Source organism: Mobula birostris, chromosome 3, assembly GCF_030028105.1.
Source record: "Mobula birostris isolate sMobBir1 chromosome 3, sMobBir1.hap1, whole genome shotgun sequence".
NCBI classification, from domain to species: domain Eukaryota; kingdom Metazoa; phylum Chordata; class Chondrichthyes; order Myliobatiformes; family Myliobatidae; genus Mobula; species Mobula birostris.
The window spans coordinates 94,691,878-94,716,357 of record NC_092372.1 but is presented as its reverse complement, the minus strand read 5'-3'; the positions used below and the strand labels follow the sequence as shown (position 1 = coordinate 94,716,357).

Below are 24,480 nucleotides of genomic sequence, written 5' to 3'. Positions count from 1 at the left end.
TTATACCACACTTATGTTCTACCCTTACAGATTCCTTTTTTACTGCAGTTTTTTTACAAAGATTCCATTTCACTTATTCTCAAAAAGAATAAGAATCCTACTGAATGTTCTTTGTATAGACCTATCTCTTTACTCAATTCTGATACTAAAATTTTATCTAAAGTGTTGGCTCGCAGACTTGAAAATATTATATCTTCTATAGTTTCGAATGATCAGACAGGATTTATTAAAAATCAATATTCCCATTTTAATATATGGCGTTTGTTAAATGTTATGCATTCTCCATCTAAGGGAATATCGGAATATGTGATGTCTTTGGATGCAGAGAAGGCCTTTGACAGAGTTGAATGGAATTATCTATTTACATTCTTAGAAAAATTTAGTTTTGGACCTAATTTTATTCATTGGATTAAATGACTTTATTTATTTCCCTCCGCTCGGGTTCTTACTAATCTTCAGAATTCTAAACCCTTTAAACTCCAACGTGGAACTAGACAAGGTTGTCCTTTGAGCCCTCTGCTTTTCAATTTGGTATTAGAACCCTTAGCAATTACTTTTCGACAGTCTAAAGAGATTACTGGTATTTTAAGGAGAGCTACTATTCATAAAATGTATTCATAAAATGTCGCTTTATGTGATGACTTATTGCTTTTTATATCTAATGTTACAACCTCTTTACCATCTGTGTTCTGTTTTCTGACTAATTTTAGTCAGTTCTCAGGATATAAATTAAATTTACAGAAGAGTGAACTGTTTCCTTTAAACAATTTAATACCAATTGTTTAAACTTTTAAAATTTTAAGAAAACAATTTATGTATTTAGGAGTAACAATTACTAAGAATTATAAAGATTTATGTAAGGAAAATTTTTTAACTTTAATGAATTATGTTAAAAAAAACATTTTCTAATTGGTTGTCTCTCTCTTTATCCTTGATTGGCTGAATTAAATACTCCAAACATCTGTTTCCTGGTTCGAGCTTGCACTTTGCCATACTTTTCCTTCAACATGATAGATTGAGAAGATACACAGATAATCTGTACTGGTCTCAGCCTCCCTCTGGAGGAGGTTGTAGTTTTATTTATTTATATATATGTGTGTGTGTGTGTGTGTGTGTATGTATTTTAACAATCATAGAGCATAGAAAACCTACAGCACAATACAGGCTCTTCGGCCCACAAAGTTGTGACATCATCTAATGTACAATTTCTCAGAATTTCAGTGGACACGTGGGAGCGTGTCAGCTAGTGGCATTGGTCTGTAATGGATATATTTTTTAAAAGACTATGTGTTCCGAGTGTGGAAAAAGTAAGGGACTTCATTCAGGTGGATGTTGTTTTATTGGAGTTTGAAAGTATTAGGAGAATGCACACACATGGATACAGCCCAGTCCATCACTGGTGAAACCCTCCCACCTACACGGAGCATTGTCACAACATAGCAGCATCCATCATCAGGGAGCCCACCACCCAGATCACGCTCTCTTCTCACTGCTGCCATCAGGAAGAAGGTACAGGAGCCTCAGGACTCACACTATCAAGTTCAGGAACAGTTATTGTCCCTCAACCGTCAGGCACTTGAACCAGTGTGGATAACTTCACTCAACTTCTCTTGCCCCATCACTAAAGTTTTCCCACAACCTATGAACTCACTTTCGAGGACTGTTCATCTCATGTTCTTGATATTTATTGCTTAATTATTTATATTAGTATTATTTCTTTTTCTTCCTTTCCTTTTGAGTTGGCAGTTTGTTGTCTGTTGCACACTGGTTGTCTGTCCTCTTGGTGCAGACTTTTGTTGATTCTGTTATGGTTATTGGATTTATTGAGTATGCCCACAAGAAAATTAAAATCTTGGTTGTATATGGTGACATATATGTAGTTTGATGATAAACTTACTTTGAACTTTGAACTTTGATTAAGGAATGATTAAGTGATTGAACAAAACTTGGCAAAAATGTATGATTCAGTTTGAGGTTTTTCATTTGTTATGAAATACAACAAAGTGGAAAATATTTTATATGGACAGAAAAATCTGTTTGAAGCCACTGTCTTCTCTCTCACTGTGAGGCAGATTATTGGACTACTGTGATATTTCAATGGATTGTCCACTTCACTTACAAGTTTGGTTATAATTATCCTGCTGACTTTAAAGAGGAAGACATAAAAGATCAAAATAACAGCATACAATTTGCTTATTATTCTTGATGAGTTGGTAGTAAATGGGCAACATTGTACTTCTGTGGTTTAGTAGTCCAATAGTACAATAATGGTCCAATAGTCCAAAAGTACAATAAAAATTCAAGAGCCGCGCATTGGGACAGACTTTGATTTGCATTTGCATTGCAGTAGGCACATTTGTTTGCGCAAGTGTCTTTAAGCAATCTTGCTCAAGAGTGCAGGAGTAAGTGGATAAGGATTTTCTACCCATAAAGGAAATGTGTGATCAATGTGAAACTTTATTCAGTGCCTGTTCAGTAAATAGAAATGTGATATTGCAGGTGAGTTATTGCACCATTAATGGCAGGAGCATTTTATTAACTGAAGGTAATATCAAATTTTGTCCCCTCTCTTGGAGCACATTTCCATGTGTTATATGCCCTGCATCTCTTGACCCTGTGAGCTGTGATGTTAAATATCTGCAAGTCAATCAGCCATGTGGAATTCTTTGGCAAACATATTCCTTGACCAATGTGTCATCTGGGTCACCTTTTCTAAGAACAGGGATCACTTTGTGGGACTAGCAGTGGAGCCTTTCAGATCAAAGGGTGAGCAAACAAGGAGTGATAACTCAGGTGAAGAAACTAGGAACCAGGAACACAGATGCAAGAACTGGAATTGGAAACTAGAAATGCAAGAACAGGAAGTGAAGAGGGAACTTAAGGACAGATGGAAACTGGGGTACAGGAACGAATTGCGAAATGAAAAGTAAATACAAAGTTTTTTGGGCTGTGGCTGAAATAATTGTTGAAAGAACTTGGACTATGATCAGAATTAAGGATGCAGATGAGCCAGGGGTTCAAGGACAAAAGTTTGGACAGGAATTTGGGATGTGGGGCAATTCTGGTGCAAGAACTAGAGGCGTGTCATGAACTAACAAAATGGGAGATAGAGTTTCATCAGCAATGAAATGGGAGTGAGTGAAGCGATAGGAATTGGCAGTGATGGTTAGATTTCGGTTCTGTTCAGTGTCTTTCAGGGAACCTGCTTTTAAAAACTTCCAGGCACACCTGTTGGAATTTGGGATCCTATGTTGGATCATAAGCATAAGTACAGGCAATTGAGCCCCAACAAACTCTGTTCCACCTTCCCTACGCTTGTAGCTAAGCAATCTCAGGTTTAAAGGCTTCTGTTGTCCCACCATTTTAGTAAAGAGAGGTCTAGTTTTCACTTACTCTTCATAAGAAAATTTGTTTTAGATAGCTAACCGCTTGTGGTTGACTCTTCAGTAATTTTAGGAGTCTGCCCTCTTTTTACACATTTCCTTACCTAAGAATTTCCTTTGCTCAAATCACTATCACTAGAACTATCTTAATTGAATCGTCTTTAAAATTTCCAAATGTAAAGAAGTATTAATCAAGTGTCTCTTAAGTTTTTAAATATCAAATTTTAAAGTAAATTTATTACCAAAGTACATATATGTCACTGTATACAACCTGGAGATTCATTTTCTTAAAGGCTAGAGTCTCACTCAAGAACTTCTCCCTTTTTTTCTCTCTGCCCATCTTTCCACAGTTCTCACACCTCCAAAGTCAAAGAGATCTGACTAAAACTGAAGCATCATTTATTTATTTTTAAATTCAAACCCCCATTGAAAAAAGACAACATTTTATTTTGGGGTTTGTGCAACCTTTCCAATGATCGTTTTCAGAGGCTTAAAAAGCATAGATACTCAATACCCTTTGCTTGTCCACATTTTTCACATCCTTAAAAATATTTCGGATTTGTGACCTCAAATTCCCTCGCACCTACCTTGATCCTTGTCTTTGCCCAGTTTGGTTTGTCTTGGTACTAGTTTAGTTTGTATATGTTTCTTTGTGACTTGAGTTGTGATCTGAAATTGTTGAAATTACTCTAGAAATCTGTTGGGTCCCCCATATATTTAGAGTCATAGAGCCTTGCTACATGGAAAAAAGTCATTCAGCCCATCAATTCCATGCTGCTGACCAGTGGGCCTCATCCCTATTATTCCCATTTTCTGGCACTTGACCCACAGCCTTCCATACCCAGGCAATTCAAGTGCTCATTGAGAGTCTTCCGAAATGCTATCAGCAACTCTACTTCTTCCACTCTCATAGGCAATGTATTCCAGGTATTCAGCACCCACTGGGTGAAAAAAGTCCCCCTCTGATCCCCTCTTGCCCTTTATCGTAAATTTGTGCCCTCTAGTTTTATCCTCTGATATGGGGAAAGGTTTCCTGCTGTCTACTCTATCCATTTCCTTTTATTTATTTCTTTCCCACAGATTCTGGCTAATCTGCTGAAAACTTCCAGCATCTGGTTTGGCATGGACTAGATGGGCTGAAGGGCCCATTTCTCTGCTGTACTTTTCCATAACTCTATCTGGAATTTAACCCCCACCCCCACTATTACCTCAGTCACTACATTGCACTGTAAAATCTTTAAACCCCTTTTATATTGCTGTTTACATTGTAAATAGATGCTGATATTTATGTATTTATACACATTTTATTCCCTACCTGTACTTTAACCTCTAACTTTATATTTTTATATATTTCTTTATTCGTTGTCATTGTTGAATATTGTTGATTGTTGTTGCATGTCGCAGTAGCACATCACCGCAAATTCCAAACACACATAAATAAAGTTGATCCTTCAATGAGTCTTCATCTGTGATGGAAGTTAAACAACTGTTGGCACTCCCAGACAGTGCCCATCAATGAATGACAAAGAGCTTTGTATTTTGAGTTGAAGTACCTCCCCTCACCATTTTTGCTCTTGAAGTTCCCTCTCCTCCATATCCACTGGGGTCAATGCTGAGTCTAATGACTTCGCTCCCTGTAGACTTCGCAAGAAGTATGGCAGGGACATTGTAACCTGTTGGCTGCTTCAGGCATCACACAGCCACCCGGCTGTCCACTATCAGTTGGGTCCCAAACAGCTTACTTATAAGAAAATACAGATTGACGTTTAGATTTAAAACATTTTATCATAAAGGCGAAGCAAATGTTGGGTAATGTGAGTGTGGTCATTTGGTTCTGAATAGTAAATGGGGAAGATTTCTTTGTTACTACCTTGTCTGTTCAGAGTTAATGCCACAGCTTAGACAGAAATGGGGCAAAATTCTATCACTGTGTCCATGGCGAGGGATAGGAGGAAAGGTACTTGGGATCCCCACTCCCCAGCTGCCTCTTGGTTTTTAACCATTGAACTAGCAGTACCTGAAACCTCTGGAAGCAGATCAGCAAATGATTCATTGTGTTCAGTAGCCAAGAGAGGCAGAATCAAGGGACAAAGATATATTGATTATGATTTGCAAGAATATCTGACAATGTAACAGACTCAAATGCATGTAGACAAAGGTGCACACACAGGCATTGTCTGGTAATCTCATTCTGCTGCAGGAATAAGCTGGGAAAGTTATTATTGATCAAAGATAGTGTTGAAGTCTCTGCCAGTGATGGGTATCATATAGAATGTCACTGGCAACCTTTCAAGTTGATGTTGATTGAGTGTATTACAAAAAATAGGATACTTCAAGTAAGCAACTTCATAGATGGGGGGTGTGAATGGAGACGCTACTGAACCAAGGCAGCTTAAAGAACCTTCTCACAATGGGAATTGTATTTTTTTTGCAAATTGGTTTTTTGTGTTACCTCTTTTGCTGCAAGTAGAATTATTAGGACAACATAGGGTGTTTATGTCTGAAGAAATGAATAGACCTTTTTTGTAAGGGCCAATTGTAGACTTTCAATGATTATTCTCGTGAAGGTCAGGTTTAATTCTCTCTCCATTGGATTGTTGCACTCGAAGGACAGACATATGAACATGACACAGTATAAATATGAAATGTTTGAAGTAGACAAAATAAGTATGTAGGTTTTAATTTGAACCCACACCATGAAGCTGATTCAGGTCATTGTTAACCTGCAGGGTGAAGACCCTGTCAAATGTAATTTGTGAGTTATGAGCAACTAGAGGCTATATGGTCTTGCTAATAGAGGAAATCTGACAACGACCTGTGGAAATTGCATATTTTTAGCTCAAGTGGAAATCCAAGTTGCTGACAATGATTTCTGTTCCTCCACGTTGTGTGCTGCTTTCTGCAACGACTTTGGAGCAAAGCTGTGAAGCAAGGCAGTCTTTAGTACTCTGTGAAACTGCACTTTCATATATTCTCAAGTGTGTCTAACTAAGCTAAAATGATTAATGAATGAGCTATTTTGAAAATTATACTTCCTCTGCTTTTGTCGTCATTGAAAATGCATACATTTCAGGACAGACAGGGCGTGCTTCTCACATTCCTTGCATCCCACTAAACTGCAAAGAAGAATCCTGCACAATGTACACCCCTGTGTGTGCCACTGTATCTCCTTTTGGGTGTCGGCTACCGGTTTAGCTGCAAAGTTCACACCTATGATCTGGTGTGGGAGAAATCTACCTCAGATGTATAAGCAGAATACTGCCTTTTTTCCTAACAGACATTGGTTTAAGAAAACACTTGGTGGTGAAAAAAGAAAACCTAAGAATTACTACTCATGTGGAATGGGCAGGAGAATGGTCGTCATCAGGAGGCATGGGATCCAAGGGGACATTGCTTTGTGGATCCAGAACTGGGCTTGCCCTCAGAAGGCAAAGAGTGGTTGTAAATGGGTCATATTCTGCATGGAGTTCGGTGACCAGTGGTGTGCCTCAGGGATCTGTTCTGCGACCCTTACTCTTCGTGATTTTTATAAGTGACCTGGATGAGGAAATGGAGGGATGGGTTAGTAAGTTTGCTGATGACACAAAGGTTGGAGGTGTTGTGGATAGTGTGGAGGGCTGTCAGAAGTTACAATGGGACATTGATAGGATGCAAAACTGGGCTGAGAAGTGGCAGATGGAGTTCAACCCAGGTAAGTGTGAAGTGGTTCATTTTGGTAGTTCAAATATGATGGCAGAATATAATATTAATGGAAAGACTCTTGGCAGTGTGGAGGATCAGAGGGATCTTGGGGTCCGAGTCCATAGGACACTCAAAGCAGTTGCGCAGGTTGACTCTGTGGTTAAGAAAGCATACGGTGCATTGGCCTTCATCAATCGTGGAATTGAATTTAGGAGCCGAGAGGTAATTTTGCAGCTATATAGGACCCTGGTCAGACCCCACTTGGAGTACTGTGCTCAGTTCTGGTCACCTCACTACAGGAAGGATGTGGAAACCATAGAAAGGGTGTAGAGGATATTTATAAGGACGTTGCCTGGATTGGGGAGTATGTCTTATGAGAATAGGTTGTTGAGTGAACTTGACCTTTTCTCCTTGGAGCGATGGAGGATGAGAGTTGACCTGATAGAGTTGTATAAGATAATGAGAGGCATTGATCGTGTGGATAGTCAAAGGCTTTTTCCCAAGGCTAAAATGGTTGCCACAAGAGGACACAGGCTTAAGGTGCCAGGGAGTAGGTACAGAGGAGATGTCAGGGGTAAGTTTTTTTACTCAGAGAGTGGTGAGTGAGTGGAATGGGCTGCCAGCAATGGTGGTGGAGGCGGATACGATAGGGTCTTTTAAGAGACTTTTGGATAGTTACATTTTAAGGCATCCGTTAGTCTTGGGAGACCATGGATTTGCGCCTGGAAAGTCTTCACTCTCCAGGGCGCAGGCCTGGGCAAGATTGTATGGAAGACCGGCAGTTGCCCATGCTACAAGTCTCCCCTCTCCATGACGCCGATGTTGTTCAAGGGAAGGGCAAGGGCTGATACAGCTTGGCACCAGTGTCGTCGCAGAGCACTGTGTGGTTAAGTGCCTTGCTCAAGGACACAACATGCTGCCTCGGCTGGGGCGTAACTCACGACCTTCAGATCACTAGTCCAATGCCTTAACCACTTGGCCACGTTCCCAAACAGTTACATGGAGCTCAGAAAAGTAGCGGGCTATGGGGTAAGTCTAGTAATTGCTAAGGTAGGGACATGTTCGGCACAACTTTGTGGGCCGAAGGGCCTGTATTGTGCTGTAGGTTTTCTATGTTTCTATGTTTATGTTTCTGATGCGGACTGTGTGGAATTTGCATACTCACTCTGTGATTGCTTACATTTCTTCCTCTGTCATTCAGTTTCCTCACACACCTCAAAGCCTGCAGGTTAGTGGGCCAGTTGGTACATAGCAATTCTGCAAACCTAGAAAGGTTACGGTTTTTATCATTTTTCAGCCTGTTCTCCAATTCACCCAGCTGTTGTCTCTAGCATGGAACTGAACATCATCCCCTCTCGTCTCTGCTTCTTGTGAATGGTGGAACAAAGGATGTTTCCTTCAGTGTAAAAACCGCAAAGACTCATGCATCACAGTGACAACTGTTACAGAATTTTGCATTACTGGCTGAGATTGGTGAAAGAGATAGGGCAGAGGTATTGAGGCCGTTTGTCCAAGGAGGGAGTAGATTTTGGCGAAGGTGTATGCAAGAAGGGAGTATAAAAGAGAAAACCAGATCTGCAGATCTAATTTTGCACGAAGAATATTATCCCATGACTCTATAGAACAAGGTGCAGATTTAAGATTGTCGTTTTGAATAGGCTGGGTGTGGCAAACCATTATCTAAACGATTAGTCTCAGTCCATGACAACTCACCATATGTGTGAGAATACCAAATCAGATATAAGCCCAACTGTTGTGATAGGATCTAACTTAAAAGAAAATTAATATAGATATGGGAGCGTAAAGTGATAAAGAACAGAAACAGGCCCTTCGGGCCATTGAATTTGCACTGCCTAGCCACAGCCTATTTACATGAATCCTGCACTAGTCTCATTTTCACTATCCCCACATTCCCCTTAACTCTCCCCAGTTTCTGCCACACCTACAAATTAGGAGCCATTTACTTTAGCCAATTAACCGACAGTTGGCTTGCACGTGGCATATAAGGGGATATGGGATCACCTGGAGTCAGCATGTAAAACGCGTCAAGTCCACACAGACCGGACCAGAAAACAAGACTTAACCAGTGCTGCTGGAGCTGTGGGATAGCTCTGTCATTGTGCTGCCCCTGTCCTTCGTAGTCCAGGGTAGACCTCAGTGAAAGGCTAACATGGTCTCTGCTTCAGACTGTTGTGCGTTGACTCCTCTTGGGGCCACGTGCCTCTGCAAATGCTGAGCAAAGGCGCCGGCCTCCTGCAGCGGGATGTGAGCTGGGGCCGTCGGAACAGCAGTTACCCGAGTATTCCTGTACACATGGAAGAAACAGAGGATTGAACGTGGTTGATGAGGACACTTGGGCACCTGTGTATTGTACATAGTTTTGTCATTGCAGCTGCAAGTGCTGATTCTTTTATTAATGGAGATAGCAGAGTGAATGTTCAAATCTGGTGGTTCAATACCTGAAGAGTGATGGAAAAGGAGAAATTAATCAGAAGATGGTTATTAAATGTACCTGGCGTGGGTTTAAAGAGACTAAAGATTGTGAAAGGACATGGGTATTTCAACTATTTTGTATCAGTCTCCAAAGCAACTGTCGTATCAATTTAAGTACATGTGTACTGTGGGAAAATATTTTCCTTGTGGTTTTGTTTTTTTTTAGTTTATTTTCGAGCTTGATCAGCCATGGGAGAGTAAAAATGCTGCATTGGTTGGGAATCCAAGCCTTAACTTAATTACATTATTGAAAATTTTCAGTTAATCCCTTGATTGACAGGATGAGGTATTTGACCTGTCTGCTGTTTAATAGCCTGTTTTTATCATTGGGCATTTGAGTGGGGTTCTCTTTGAAGTTAACTCCTTTGTTGTAGAATTAAGTCTGGCTGTAACCTTGGTAGTTCTTGGATGTGGGTATATTGTTGCTGCTTACCTTGACCACTTCTGTAGACAGCATAGGCAACAGCTCCTTTTGTTTTTCGAAGAGCACATGTTCTTTGACCTATTCTTCCTTATTTGCAAAGTTTCCTGTTAATGATATTTCAAGCATTTCTTTTTCAGATTAAAATCTTACAACTAAACCGTGAAAAAATAATAATAAAACAAAAACTCACCCTAGGCTAAACACACAATATGGCAATGGATTTTCGTGGCTAGTGTAGTTCAGCCCATGGCTGATACTGTGATGGCATTAGCATCGCTGACCTCAAGCTAAGACCTTAAGCCCTATCCTATACAGATAGCTACAGGTACCCTCACTAAGTTATAGGTTATACTGTAACTACCTGCTCTTCAAAGACTAGTTCGCTTCCCTGTTTAAACTTCACGGTCAGCTTAGCTACCAATTCCCACTATTTGAGGTGTTTGGGTCCACCCTCCCTACCAAGGAGGAGATACTTCCAGCTAACAAAGAAGTTTAAACACAGTTCATTTATTTTCAGTAATACAGATTTAATTCCAAACAACATTATTAAAACACATTTAAAACTCACAGAGGGATTCTATCTTATAAAAGATTTCCAAATTACAAACCATTCCTAAAACACAAAGGATTTCCAAAAAGAATGGGTACAATCCCTATAAGCTAAGAAGACATACCAATGAATTCTTCACAGAAACTGAAGGCAGAGAAATGGATTCTAGTTCACCCATGTGTTTCTGTTATTCTTCTTGATGTTGCTGGACGATTCCTAAATAGTCTGGACTGCTCTCTACATTTATACCAATTTTTTTTTTGCCACTTGGGTGACTTCATACGCATATGATTTTATTTTTTAGATACCTTTTATAGCTTTTAGACAAATGGTCTAAAAGCTTCTGGAGACAGAGATCCCAGATGCCCACAATTAATACAGTGAATGCTGACTGTGAATATACAGATCATCCAACTATTAACTGATCAGTTATTTGATATGCTAAATGATAATATTGATCTGGTGTGCAAGCTTCCTTGAACAGTAGTGCAGTGGTTAGCGTAACACTATTGCAGCTCAGGGTGTTGGAGTTCAGAGTTCAATTCCGACATCTTGTGTAAACACGTTGCACATTTGTACGTTCTTCCTGCATGCGAGTGGGTTTCCTCCAGATGCTCTGGTTTCCTCCCACAGTCCAAAGACGTACTGATTGGTAGGTTATTTAGTCATTATAAATTGTCCCATGATTAGGTTAAGATTAAATTGGTGGGTTTCTGAGCAAGTGCAGCTCGCAGAGCCAGAAGAGCCTACTCTGTGGTGTATCTCTAAATTGTCTAGTTTAAGAAGAGCCTAATTAGATAACCCGCTGTCTTACAATGCTCCTTGTGAGCAATGCACCCAGGTGATGTGCGCCAGGAATTGGTGGCTCTATAGAGAATGCTTGTTTGCAAAGCAGTCCTTTTAAGTTTAAACTGACTACTACTTGCCATTTACATTAAGAAATAAAGTCTGTCTCCCGTTTACGGCAAGAAGCTAAACAAAGAGTATTGGTTGGAAGTTTAACTTATTTACAAAAACAATACTTTGATCTTTAGAAGCGTCAGCTGCTGGTGTTTAGAAAGCTGAGCTTGGCTAAAAAAAGAAAGGCCCCCTGGTCCAGGACAGTGAATATCCATCACAATACTATGGCACAGCCAACTGAGAATGGACAATTAACTCAATAAACTTCAACACTGTCTTGCAGGCAAGAAATCATCAATCTTTTCAAAATTCATGATGGCACCTACTAACTGCATTTGTGGCCTGAGCCTGTCAACTATTAACCAAGGTATTGCAAACATGACCTAGCAGGTTATAAAGTTACAAGCCAAAGGTTAAGGTAACCAATTTAATGTTGGATCTCCAAGCTATTTATAGTGTTAACGTTCAACCTTTGTGACATTTTCCAAAGGTTTTGGAATTTTTATTGCTCCTGATCATGATCACCTTTTTGACTTAATAGAACAAAAAGAAAGGTAAAGATTATTCTGACAACATTGGCCCTTCTGTGGGTTGCCTAGACTTTTGAATTGTCAATTTAGATTTAAGTGCTGTAAATACAAGGAGGGTGTCCATCAATTTCAGTAGTCCCTTTGTTAAAAAGGTCAAACCAAGTTACTTGCTGAACAGTTTTTTTTGGAAACTATTGTGTTGAATTTCTGAAAAAAATAGCTTTATGTATTATTAATGAAATGTCTGAAATTTCAATATTTCAGATATGTGTTTTAGCCAAAGTGTTTCATTGTGGGACTCTGGAATTAAATCGACTGATGATTTGGCAGGTATAATGCACACCACTGTTTCAAACATTCTCATTACAAATTTTTTGGCACAACCTTTTAGTCTGGCATAGAAAATGTGGGACTGGTGTAAATGGGCACTTGATGGTCAGTGTGGACTCTGTGCCCCGGGGGCCAGAAAGCCTATTTCTATACTGTAGCTCTCTGACTCCATCTGAATTAAACAATCCATAGTGGCCCACCGACATGTAAAAAAAATTCAATTACCAGACAATGAACTTTAAATGAAAGATACTTCCCAAAATAGTGAGTTGGAACGCTGTGGTTAGCACAACGCTTTACGGTATCAGTGACCCGGGTTCAATTCCCGTCACTGCCTGTCAGGAGTTTGTACATTCTCCCTGTGACCGCATGGGTTTCTCCTGGTTCTCTGGTTTCCTCTCACAGCTGAAAGATGTACCAGTTGGTAGGTTAATTGGTCATTATAAATTGTCCCGTGATTAGTTTAGGGTTAAACTGGGGGATTGCTGGCCAGTGTGGCTCGAAAGGCCGGAAGGGCCTATCTCAGTAACTGCAGTTTTAAAAAACTTACAGGAGGCCCTGTGTAACCATAACTAAAATACTAGCATCAACAAGATTGAGATTGACAAGGACAACCAGTTGTTCAGCACCACCCACCTGCGTTTGACGAGTTTCCCTCTCGCTGCAGTCAGAGGAGAGTGAAGGTTCAATCGCCTCAACGTGGCTCATGGCTGTAGGACTCTCTCCTTAGAGAGCTCTGCCGTTTGATGTTTAATGTCCTCAGCGCAGTACGTACTCCGCGGTTGTGGACTCGTTTTTGGAGAATTCTGCGGGTTCATGTTCCATGTGTTTCTGGTTACTCTTTTACTGATTTGCACCGTTTGATTGAGCTGCTTCAGCACGGACCTGGCTCGGTGGCTGAGACCTGCAGGTATCGACACAGCGCTAAAGTGAACCGGCTCTGTGGCTGTGGCTCCTGGAGCATTTCGGGGACTGGCAGTTTGATGTTTAATATCCTGTGTGTTATTTGCTCGCTTTTTGTTGTTTGCGTGATTTGTTCTTTCTTTTCATGCGTTGGGTGTTTAATAAGTCCATAGGATATAGGAGCAGAATTAGGCCATTTGGCCCATCGAGTCTGCTTTGCCATTTTGTCATGGCTGATCCATTTTTCCCCTCAGCCCCAATCTCCTCCGGTCCTTTGATACTGTGATGATAAATGTACTTTGAAAGTGCTGCCATTCTTCTCCTCAGTAGACGAGGCCACACGTTAGGCTGGGAATGTTATATATTACAGTGCTGTTATGAGAGAGATGGGTGGATCTGTTGACACATATCAGTCAAACTGTTATGACCTGGAAGCTGTTATGTTTGTAAGTCTTATTGAGTTCGATGGAAACTTGGCTACACAATCGTGGGTGTACCGTGAGTACAGCAGGGGGCTGAGTACACAGCCTTGTGGGGCACCGGTGCTCAGTCTGATTGTAGAGGAGAGCTTGTCCCCTATTTTTACAGCCTGGGTCCTGTTTGAATGACAATATTTGTTGAACATTAAGCTGTTACAGCCCGTAGTTGTGATTATCATCAAGGACCCCCACCATCCAGGCCATACTCTCTTCTCGCTGCTGCCATCGGGCCAGTGGTACAGGAACCTTGGATCCCAACCATCAGGTTCAAGAACAGTTATTACCCTTCAACCATCAGTTTCCTGAACCAGTGTGGATAACTTTACTCACCTTAACTTTGAACTGATTCCATAACCCACAGATTCACTTTGCCTGGCTCTGCAACTCAGTTCTTAGTATTAATTATTTATTTGTTTGTATTTATTGTTTGCCCAGTTTGTCTTTGTTTACACATTGGTTGGTTGTCATTCATTGTTTATGTATGGTTTTCATAAATTCTATTATATTTCTTTATTTTCATGTAAATGCAAGAAAATGTATCACAAGGTATTATAATAATAGGCACCCATTAGTCTCGTGAGACCATGGATTTGCGCCTTAGAAGGTTTCCAGGGTGCAGGCCTGGGTAAGGTTGTATGGAAGACCGGCAGTTGCCCATGCTGCAAGTCTCCCCTCTCCATGCCACAGATGTTGTCCGAGGGAAGGGCATTAGGACCCATACAGCTTGGCACCGGTGTTGTCACAGAGCAATGTGTGGTTAAGTGCCTTGCTCAAGGACACAACACGCTGCCTCAGCCAAGGCTTGAACTAGTGACCTTCAGATCACTAGACGAACGCCTTAACCACTTGGCCACGCGCCAACACTCAAGGTGTTATATGCTGACATATACACACCTCGATAATAACTTTGACTTTGATTGTATTATTTAACTTCATTTAATCAATTGATCATGATCTTCAGTTAAAATCTTAATTGTTCGATTATTTCTTGATTCTGAGTTGTTAGTGAAATATTTCAGGCTCTCAAAACATTGCAATAACTCTTGTAATATTATCAATATAACATGAAGTAATTTCAAACAATTTAGTTTAAATGGTATGCTTTGTACTGAAGTGTACTCTTCTATTAAGGAAATAACAATGACAAGAAATCTATGGGAGGAATGTGTGCACTATTCATGGTTGGCAGTTTGAATTGTTTCATAATGCTTTTGGCATGGATTTATGAATGCCAGTGTGTTTGTATTTAATTAAGTTGTCTGTATCTGTTTAGAGCACCTTGATGTCCAATTGTGATGATGTCTTCACAGTTCATAGAGTAATTTGGAGAAAATCCAGAAGACTTCGAGCATTAGTAGGAACTAGCCATGGAAAATGTTTTCATGCTATGTTGGTTTTCATTTAAGTAAGATATTATTGTAACTTAAACTGCCTGTCGGTTAGGTTGGTTGTGAGATTCTCACATTTTACTGTCAGCCCACTTGCTATTATATAATTAATAATTGTCAACTGACCAAATTTACATATTTGTTAATTGTGATAATGAAGGCGTATTAGATGTTTTCATTTATAATTTTAACAACTTGGGGCTGGGGGGGGTTTGATGAAAGCATCAATGAGATGAATATCAAATCAGAATCAGGTTTATTATCACCGGCATGTGACGTGAGATTTGTTAACTTAGCCGGTTATCAGATACTTACCAGGTACTCTGTCGGGACCTTCCGCCTTGCGAGGGTTTGCCCTGTTTAAAGACAGCCTAACATCAGCCTCTGAGACAGAGATCACAGGGTCACCGGGTGCAGCAGGAATCTTCACAGCTGTAGTTGTGTTCTCCCTTTCAAAGCGTGCATAGAAGGCGTTGAGTTCATCTGGCAGTGAAGCATCGCTGCCGTTCATGCTACTGGGTTTCGCTTTGTAGGAAGTAATGTCTTGTAAACCCTACCAGAGCTGCTGTGCATCCAATGTCACTTCCAACCTTGTTCGAAGTTGTTTCCTCACCCTTGAAATAGCCCTCTGCAAATCATACCTGGTTTTCTGGTACAGACCTGGGTCGCCAGACTTGAATGTCACAGATCTAGCCTTCAGCAGACAACGTACCTCCTGGTTCATCCACGGCTTTTGGTTTGGGAATGTACAGTAAGTCTTTGTGGGCACACACTCATCCACACAAGTTTTAATGATGTCGGTAATTACTGCAGCATACTCATCCAGGTTCGAAGATGAATTGTTGAATACAGTCCAGTTCACTGATTCAAAGCAGTCCTGTAGGCGCTCCTGTGCTTCCCTTGTCCATACCTTCTTGGTCCTCACTACTGGTGCCGCCGTCTTCAGTCTCTGCCTATACTCAGGGAGTAAAGGTACAGCCAGGTGATCAGACTTCCCGAAGTGAGGGCGTGGAATAGCACAATAGGTATTCTTGATGGTAGTGTAGCAGTGGTCCAGTGTGTTGTTTCCTCTGGTATTACAAGTGACCTGTTGATGGTAGTTGCTTAGTGACTTTTTCAGACTGGCCTGGTTGAAATCTCTGAAAACGACGGTGAAGGTGTTAGGGTGCGCTGTTTCGTGCATGCTGATCCCATTGCTCAGATCATCTAAAGCCTGATTGACATTGGCCTGAGGTGGAATGTAAACTGCTACCAAAATGACCCCGGAGAACTCCTGTGGTAGGTAGAAAATTCTGACTGTAACACTGAATCTCTGAACCGTTGTTCTTTTCTGCACAGTGCTGGTGCTGGTAGTTTGGGCACTGTGCCAGGAGGTTTGAAAGATGTTCACCCGCACTCCAGCACTTCCATGTTGTGATGAATGGAGATGTGATTGGTAATTCAGAAATTAACCTTTGGTCATTTCTTCTTAATGTTAATTTATAAAGCTTAAAGCAGGGCTGGCTGGTGGTGTAGTGGGCGACTTCAACGCAGGCGGTCTTGAGTTCAAACCCAGCTGGGCCCCTACCTGAGCAGCAGCAGTATCTACTTCCATATCTTGCCGTGAAAACCCTATGGTCCATATGGTCCATGAGGTCATGAGGAGTCGGACTCGACTTAGAGACTGAACAACAGCTAAGGCGTGGCAGGAGATGTCGGATGCAGAATCGATGGCTTTGTGGCCAGGTTTGCAGATGATACAAACATAGGTGGAGGGTCAGGTAGTGTTGAGGAAGCAGGGAGTCTGCAGAGGGACTTACACTGATTGGGAGAGTGGGCAAAGAAGTGTTAGATGGAATACAGTGTTGGGAATTGTGTGGTCATGCACAAGGATTGTAGAAGGAGTAAAGGCATAGAATATTTTCTGAACAGGGAGCAAATTCCTAAAATCAGAAGTGCAAAGACTTGGAAATCCTCATGCAGGTTGAGTTGGTGGTAAGGAAGGCAAATGCCATGATGTAATGCTGAGGCCTTATAAGGCATTGGTCAGATCACACTTGGAGTATTGTGAGCAGTTTTGGGTCCCTTATCTAAGAAAGGATATATTGGCATTGGAAAGACTCCTGAGGACATTTGCAAGAATGATGCCAGGAATGAAAGAGCTAATGTATGAGGCATGTTTGATGGCTCTGGGCCAGTACTTGCTGGAGTTTAGAAGAATGAGGGGGCGGTCTCATTGAAACCTATCAAATGTTGAAAGGCCTGATAGAGTGAACATCGAGTGGATGCCCCTACAGTGGGGGAACTCTAGGACCAGAGGACACAGTCTCAGAATGCAAGGATATCCCTTTAGAACAGAGATGAGAAAGAATTTCTTTTGCCAGAGAGTGGGTGAAATTCATTGCTTGGATGGCTGTGGTGGCCAAGTCATTGGGTATATTTAAAACGAAGATTGATAAGTTCTTGATTAGTCGGGGCATCAAAGGATATGGGGAGTGGGGCTGAAGAATGGAGTTGAAAGGGAAAATAAATTGGCCATGAAGAATAGCAGTGCAGACCTGTTGGGTTGAATGGGCAGATTCAGCTCCTATGTTTTATGGTCTTATGGTTTTATGGAGATGGCTATGGACATAGGATCTCATTCACCTTAGTCAGTGCCTCATTTTGAACCACTGTAGTGATGTACATTTACTGGCTGTGACTTCACAGCATTGGGTCAAGATCTTGACACTGTGTATACGGTTTGATGAGTCTATCCGGACACATTGGTTGGACATACTGACTGTTCAAATCTGTCGTCCCCTTGCTCTGAATTTCTGTTCCTTACACGTATCCTGTCCTCACCTCCCCCACCCCACCCTCACCATCCCATGTCTGAAACTCCCTTTCCCCTCTTGCTGCCAAGCAGTAAACTCATTTAATAAAGATTAGTTGACAGCAGAGGGAAGGAGATGATCCCAACACATGGCATGCATACATGTCTTTACTGGAAGTAGAAGGAATGGTTTCAGGCTTTGCGATGTACAAAAAGATAATGCCAGCAATCACTCCCAGTAGCTTCAGCTCTCCAGTAGATCCGATCAACATTTGGGCAAAGTTTCATAACCAAAGAACTTTTCCTGGGCTATCATTAGGAAGCAAATGAATGGGAATTCAATTCCAAGGCGTGTTCTATATGGTAACCATAACATTAACTAAGCTAATCTATTGCAACCCTGGTGGGTTCTACTATGGTGTGCATTGGTGCTAAAAACCACGTCTTATAATTATTTGTGATTTCCTGGGTAAGACTAGGATTCCCATCAAATTTAAGGGATACTGTATTGCGTAGAGGTCAGTCATGTTGGCTTGTTTTGCAGTCAGACCAAGTCTGGTTGATGTAATGGCAAAAGCTGTGAAGAGAAACTGTTGGGTTTTATCATCATTTGCAGAGTTGTTCAGAGGGAGGGGATTCAACGATCCTTCACCAACTCAGATCTCAACCATGCATGCCTTTAACATTTTCTTTCGAAGAGAACAAGGAGTGTAGAGTATTACTGCTTTATAGACCAGGTAAAAATAAATAGTGTAAATCCTCATTTTTGGATTTTCTTTTGAAATGCAAATGTTAGTAGGAACCTTGAAGTTTTCAGTTCTTTGAAAGGTAATTAATATTACTGACCTGTATCAGTACCTTCTAATTACAATACAAAGTGATCATCTTGGCACAGACTGAGTGCAAAAGCAATAAAACAAGTATTATTGAGAGTGCAGCTTTGTTGTTTACTTGTTGAAAAATAAGGAGTTACACAGCTGATGTCAGTCTTTATTCCCATCAGTCTGGTGTGCCAGCTGATTCTCTCACGCCTTTTATGCTTGACGAGAGATGCCAGTGCTCGCGAATAAGTTATCTTGTCGGCAGATTAAAAAGTGTAGGGAATTTATACATGGTCAGACGGTGCTAGCTTGTACAACGTGTAACGGTAACATGGTGTATTTTCTTTCTTCAGTAGCTATCCTATGGCTTTTCTAACTGATACTAACTTTTAAGCTACCTAATTTGGCTTAAATATTTAAAATTTTTACCCTCAAATTTCCATCTTTATTGAAGAGCATTTCAGATCATTCGAAGCGAGGAATGTCAATCTTGAACAGTGTCTGATACCCCAGTGTCGTGTAGACAACGTACAGTTTCATTGAATCGAAAAGCCTATATCAATGTATTACTCAATACCACTTCGAACTTTTCCATCCATTACCTTCGTACAAATTAATGAATCCTCAAAGGATCAAACTTAGGATTCCTCAGATCTGAGTAGCAATTTTCGCAAACACTTATTTACACGGGTGTTTTGCTTAGCACTTGAGAGCATGTTCTGTGGAACGAGAATACTCTTGGAATCAGTGCTAACTGGGGTCAGTATCATACATATAAAGAGCTGTGTTACTGATAGTGCTGATGTGCAGGAGCCTAGTGGGGCCACCTACCCTCTCCATTGCTGTGATAGGAACTCTCCCCTTTCCATTGCTGTGGTGGAGACCCTTCCCTCCTTTCCCTGTGGTTGTGGTGGTGAACCCTTCCTTCCCCATGGCTGGCTGATGTGATGGGCACAGGCTATTGTCCACCGCATGTTAACAGCCAGCCAGATAGAAACATAGAAAACAGGTCCTTCGGCCCAAATACTGTGCCATACACGTACTTTAGAAATTACCTAGGGTTACCCATAGCCCTCTATTTGTCTAAGCTCCATGTACCTATCCAGGAGCCTCTTAAAAGACCCTATTGTATCCGCCTCCATCATAATTGCTGGTAGTCCATTCCACGCACTCACCACTCCCTGCGTAAAAAAAAAACTCACCCCTGACATCTCCTACTGTACCTACGTCCAAGCACCTTAAAACTGTGTCCTCTCGTGCTAGCCATTTCAGCCCTGGGAAGAAGCCTCTGACTATCCATACGATCAATGCCTCTCATCATCTTATACTCTTCTATCAGGTCACCTCTCATCCTCCGTCACTCCAAGGAGAAAAGGCCGAGTTTACTTAACCTATTCTCATAAGGCATGCTCCCCAATCTAGGCAACATCCTTGTAAATCTCCTCTAAACTCTTCCTATGGTTTCCACATCCTTCCTGTAGGCGACCAGAACTGAGCACAGTACTCCAAGTGGGGTCTGACCAGGGTTCTATATAGCTGTAACATTACCTCTCAGCTGTATTCAATTATTTGAATTTAAGTCCTCCAGATAACATTGCAGAATTCAATTTCAGGTATTTAAGTTAATGGCCCAGAATTCTGGCTGCTAGTCCAGTAAGTTAGCTACCGAACTGCCATATCCACAGTGCACTGTTGTACCAGACTCACCTTTTCAGATGCATCAGAGATATAGTTGTGTTCATGATTGTCTTTCCTGGTTCTTCTTAGACTGCTATCTCCCTTTCTGGTGCTATTCTCAAAATATAGGTCTTCAACTATGCCTTTAATTATCTCTTTCATTGCTTCCACAACGGTTTGCCTATCTGTTTTCTCAGGGACGCTTCTCAGTGTTAAAAGTGTGATTTCAATGCATGATTTTTATTGTATTTGTGTTTTTAAATGAAGTTTACCGAGTTAGAATAACACTATATCTATTAGTAATAGCAGTGTAATGCCTGTGGCAATTTTAATCAGTAACTCTGGAATCAATTATCGCCTCGCCCATCCTCTGCAATTTGTCTTTAAGGTGCAGAATTAGATTGTTATGCCAGTTATCTATTTGCTTTCCACGTCCACATTGAAATTATCCGACTTGTTTAGATGCCAGTAATCGCATTTTCATCTCTGTAATGTTTAGTTTCACAGGGTGTGGATGGCAATTGCTGGATGTTTCAAGCATTTATGTTGATTCTGGATGAATTTTCCCAGGAACAGTTGATATCAAAAATGCTCGGAGCAAATAAGTAATGTTATTTTTGAAGTCAAGGCAAACAAGGCAGGAAGGCATTGTTACTAAATTTTGAAGATTGTCGGGATTTTTTAAAATGGGCTGAGAACAAATTCTTCATAGTCTGTGAAGTTGAGATGATCATGGGAACCTGGATTTATTACAGACTTGTATTGCTAATTGGTAATCTACTATAAGTTTAAAGCTGAAGTTTTTTGTCTGATTAGTGTTATTTATGATAGAACCTAATAGTTTCCTGTGACCTTGGTGGAGCTATATGTGCCACTCCTGAGCCTGCCCAACACTGTTGTGCCTGTTATTACTTCTGTTCCCAAGCAGGGTAGAAACCGGTCTCTGAGGCGGGAGTGATGCAACCTTTGGCAATGAATGTGGAATGGTGTAAAATCAAGACTACGGTGGAATCAAGTAATAACAGTCTCACTTTATTATCAAAGGGTTAGGATCTCAAAAAAAGAGATTGTGTGGAATTAGCCTCCTGGAAATAGGAAGCTATGCATTAATATGGCTTTAGTTAACTTTTATCTGATTTGTTGTGATGGAACTCTTTGATCTGGTATCTGTTGATAAAATGACAAGTAAAATCTGTAATAAACAGACATTTATTATTCAATGCTGCTAAATCTGGAAGCGTACAATGTGCTAAATTTATAAAATTAATTATTTTAGATTAGGGGTTAAAATGATAAAGATTTTGCATTTGTAAACCTGTTTCTACTTTCTCAAGTATTCACTGACTCTGTGTGTTAAGTTATGTTTAAACTTTGAGACCAACTGACCCTCTGAAAGACAGAGTCACAAGAAATAATTTGGACCATTATTGATCAGCACATTGAGTTCAATTTGTATGTCTTCCCTGATGTCCTGGCTGAGATCAACCATACAGACGTGGACTAAACATGAACCTGTTGTTCACATGATTTCAGTTGCAGTATCCTCACCTATTAACTCCTTTAACATAGAACATAGAATAGTACAGCACAGTACAGGCCCTTCGGCCCACATTGTTGTGCTGACCCTCAAACCCTGCCTCCCATATAACCCCCCCCACCTTAAATTCCTCCATATACCTGTCTAGTAGTCTCTTAAATTGCACTAGTGTATCTGCCTCCACCACTGACTCAGGCAGTGCATTCCACGCACCAATCATTCTCTGAGTAAAAAACCTTCCTCTAATATCCCCTTGAACTTCCCACCCCTTACCTTAAAACCATGTCCTCTTGTATTGAGCAGTGGTCCCTGGGGAAGAGGTGCTGGCTATCCACTCTATCTATTCCTCTTAATATCTTGTATACCTCTATCATGTCTCCTCTCATCCTCCTTCTCTCCAAAGAGTAAAGCCCTAGCTCCCTTAATCTCTGATCATAATCCATACTCTAAACCAGGCAGCATCCTGGTAAATCTCCTCTGTACCCTTTCCAATGCTTCCACATCCTTCCTATAGTGAGGCGACCAGAACTGGACACAGTACTCCAAGTGTGGCCTAACCAGAGTTTTATAGAGCTGCATCATCACATCGCAGGAGCCTGAAAGAAATATATGAATTCCCAAGCTCCACAGAAATATAGTGATAGTTACAACATTAACAAGATTATAGCCTATCACTACAATTGTGTGTAACTGGTACAATAAAACATATAATACTTAATTTAATAATACGACAAAGTATTGCATGGTTGCACTCACTAATTATCATAAAACATAATTATCAAGCAAGTAAAGTAACGTTTCTTGCTTAGAAGCCATAGGGTTGTTAGTGAGAAAAATTTAGTTTTGTATTCGTGAGTAATCCATGGACAACCACAGATGTAGCCTTACTAACACAACTGAGTCAGAGAAGATAGCAGGGTCTGTAGTGCTGAGCAGTGTTTGGATAGATTCTTTCTCTTCTCCTTCAGAAACTATGGGAGACTGACAGATTAGGTAAAAGTGGCTAAAATTATTGAACAGGTCACAAACTGAACTTTTTTTCCGGAAGGGGAAAATTGAGGTTTTCAAAATTATGAAGGGATTTTGTAGGACGAGTATGGAGAAACTTCTGTGAGAGTTCAGAACAGTGAAATCGATATATATGACAACTGCTAACAGTTGTGAAGTGTTTAGGAGGAATTTCCTTCCACAGAGAAATGGTGAATCTGGAAATTACTGTATGGTAGAGCAGATCAGCTTTGGGATTGTAAAGGGTGAAAAGAGAAGGATGCAATCTTGAGAGATGGAGGCTCATATGCTGTGTAAACACTGAGATAGACCATCTGCACATGTCACTTATTGCTGTGTTGTGGGTTTGTACAATACTGTGAAATGTGGCTGAGCGTGCTGGTGGATTACAGAATGCTAATTTCCCTGAATCAGAACTTTCATGATTTTCCCATCAGCCAACTGTAATAGGATGTTCATTCTCAACATATAACCTGGTCAGTAATCTCAGTCTATGATGACAGATATTTTAACATGCACAGTAGCCACAGACTTTTCACACAACCAAACAGCTAGAATCAACAATTTAAGAAAAAACACAAGTTTTGTTGGAACTGTGGAGAATGAATACAACAAATGTTGATTCTTGTGAAAGGCTCTTTGCTTTATTTTGCTGCTCTGAAATCTTCTAGTCTGCAGAAGGTGTGATAAAGTGCCCTTTTCCAGGGTGTATTCAATACTTTGTGTGAATTTGTGATACGGCACTTCACTTTCATGTAACTGTATATCTAACTGATCACTTTCAACTTTGTATCAGATTTTAAATCCTTCCTTTCTGATTTAATTTGCTCTCCGCAGTTTCATTGTTGTCACTTTACTTGGGAGTACAGGAAATGGTGTGGAGTATACTAACATGAGTCAAGAAGACTTGAACACCACATTTAACCCAATAAGGAGCAGTGATACATTTGGATAGGAAGGGCAAAAAGGGTGTAAGACTGAGAATGATGCAAGATCAGAGAGATTTAAGAAGACCACACCTGATTTACTACACGCCCTTGAGCATATGAGGCCTTTAACTCAGGATATTAGGATGAGAAGAAATCTTATTAAAATGTATAAGATCCTGAGGGAACTGGACAGAATCAAAGCTCCAGTGGAACTAGCTGAATGTAAGTAGAGGCCCTGTGCTGGAGATACTGGTCTTAGAGAGGCCACAGACGTTAGAAAGACAAGCCTTCGGGTATTGGAGATATTGGCAGGGATGACATTGGTAACATCTCCAGTGCTTTGACATGTACTGTATAATCCAGTGCTCAGAAGCAAAAAAAAAGAGGGCCTGGTGAGATACTGCCAAAACTGTGAAAAATCCTCCAAATCCTTTGTATTAGTCACAAATCAACATCAATTCCTCTCCCAGGCAAACTTTCCCAACAGCAAGTTTTATGCCAGTTTGAATTTTGATCTTCAGGCATCCTTTTCCTTACTCCTCCATTGACTGTGCTGGTGCACTGAAGGTGATGGAGAGTTTCATCACTGATGGTTCACTGGCAGGTCACTCCCAAGGTAGAGAAGTCATCTATGATTTCAAAGATTTCACAGT

The 24,480-nt window shown here is 40.8% G+C and overlaps 1 protein-coding gene across 5 annotated transcripts in view; it reads left to right on the top strand.

The window, feature by feature from the left end:
- shroom3 (shroom family member 3) overlaps nucleotides 1-24,480 on the top strand; it is a 436,842-nt gene that overhangs the window by 325,699 nt on the left and 86,663 nt on the right. The window contains exon 2 of one of the 5 annotated variants that reach the window (XM_072253068.1): nucleotides 11,715-11,798. The exons of the other annotated variants lie outside the window; for them this stretch is intronic. The gene's annotated coding sequence lies outside the window, so the exon portion shown is untranslated. The remainder of the gene's footprint in view (nucleotides 1-11,714; nucleotides 11,799-24,480) is intronic. 5 annotated transcript variants of the gene reach the window in all.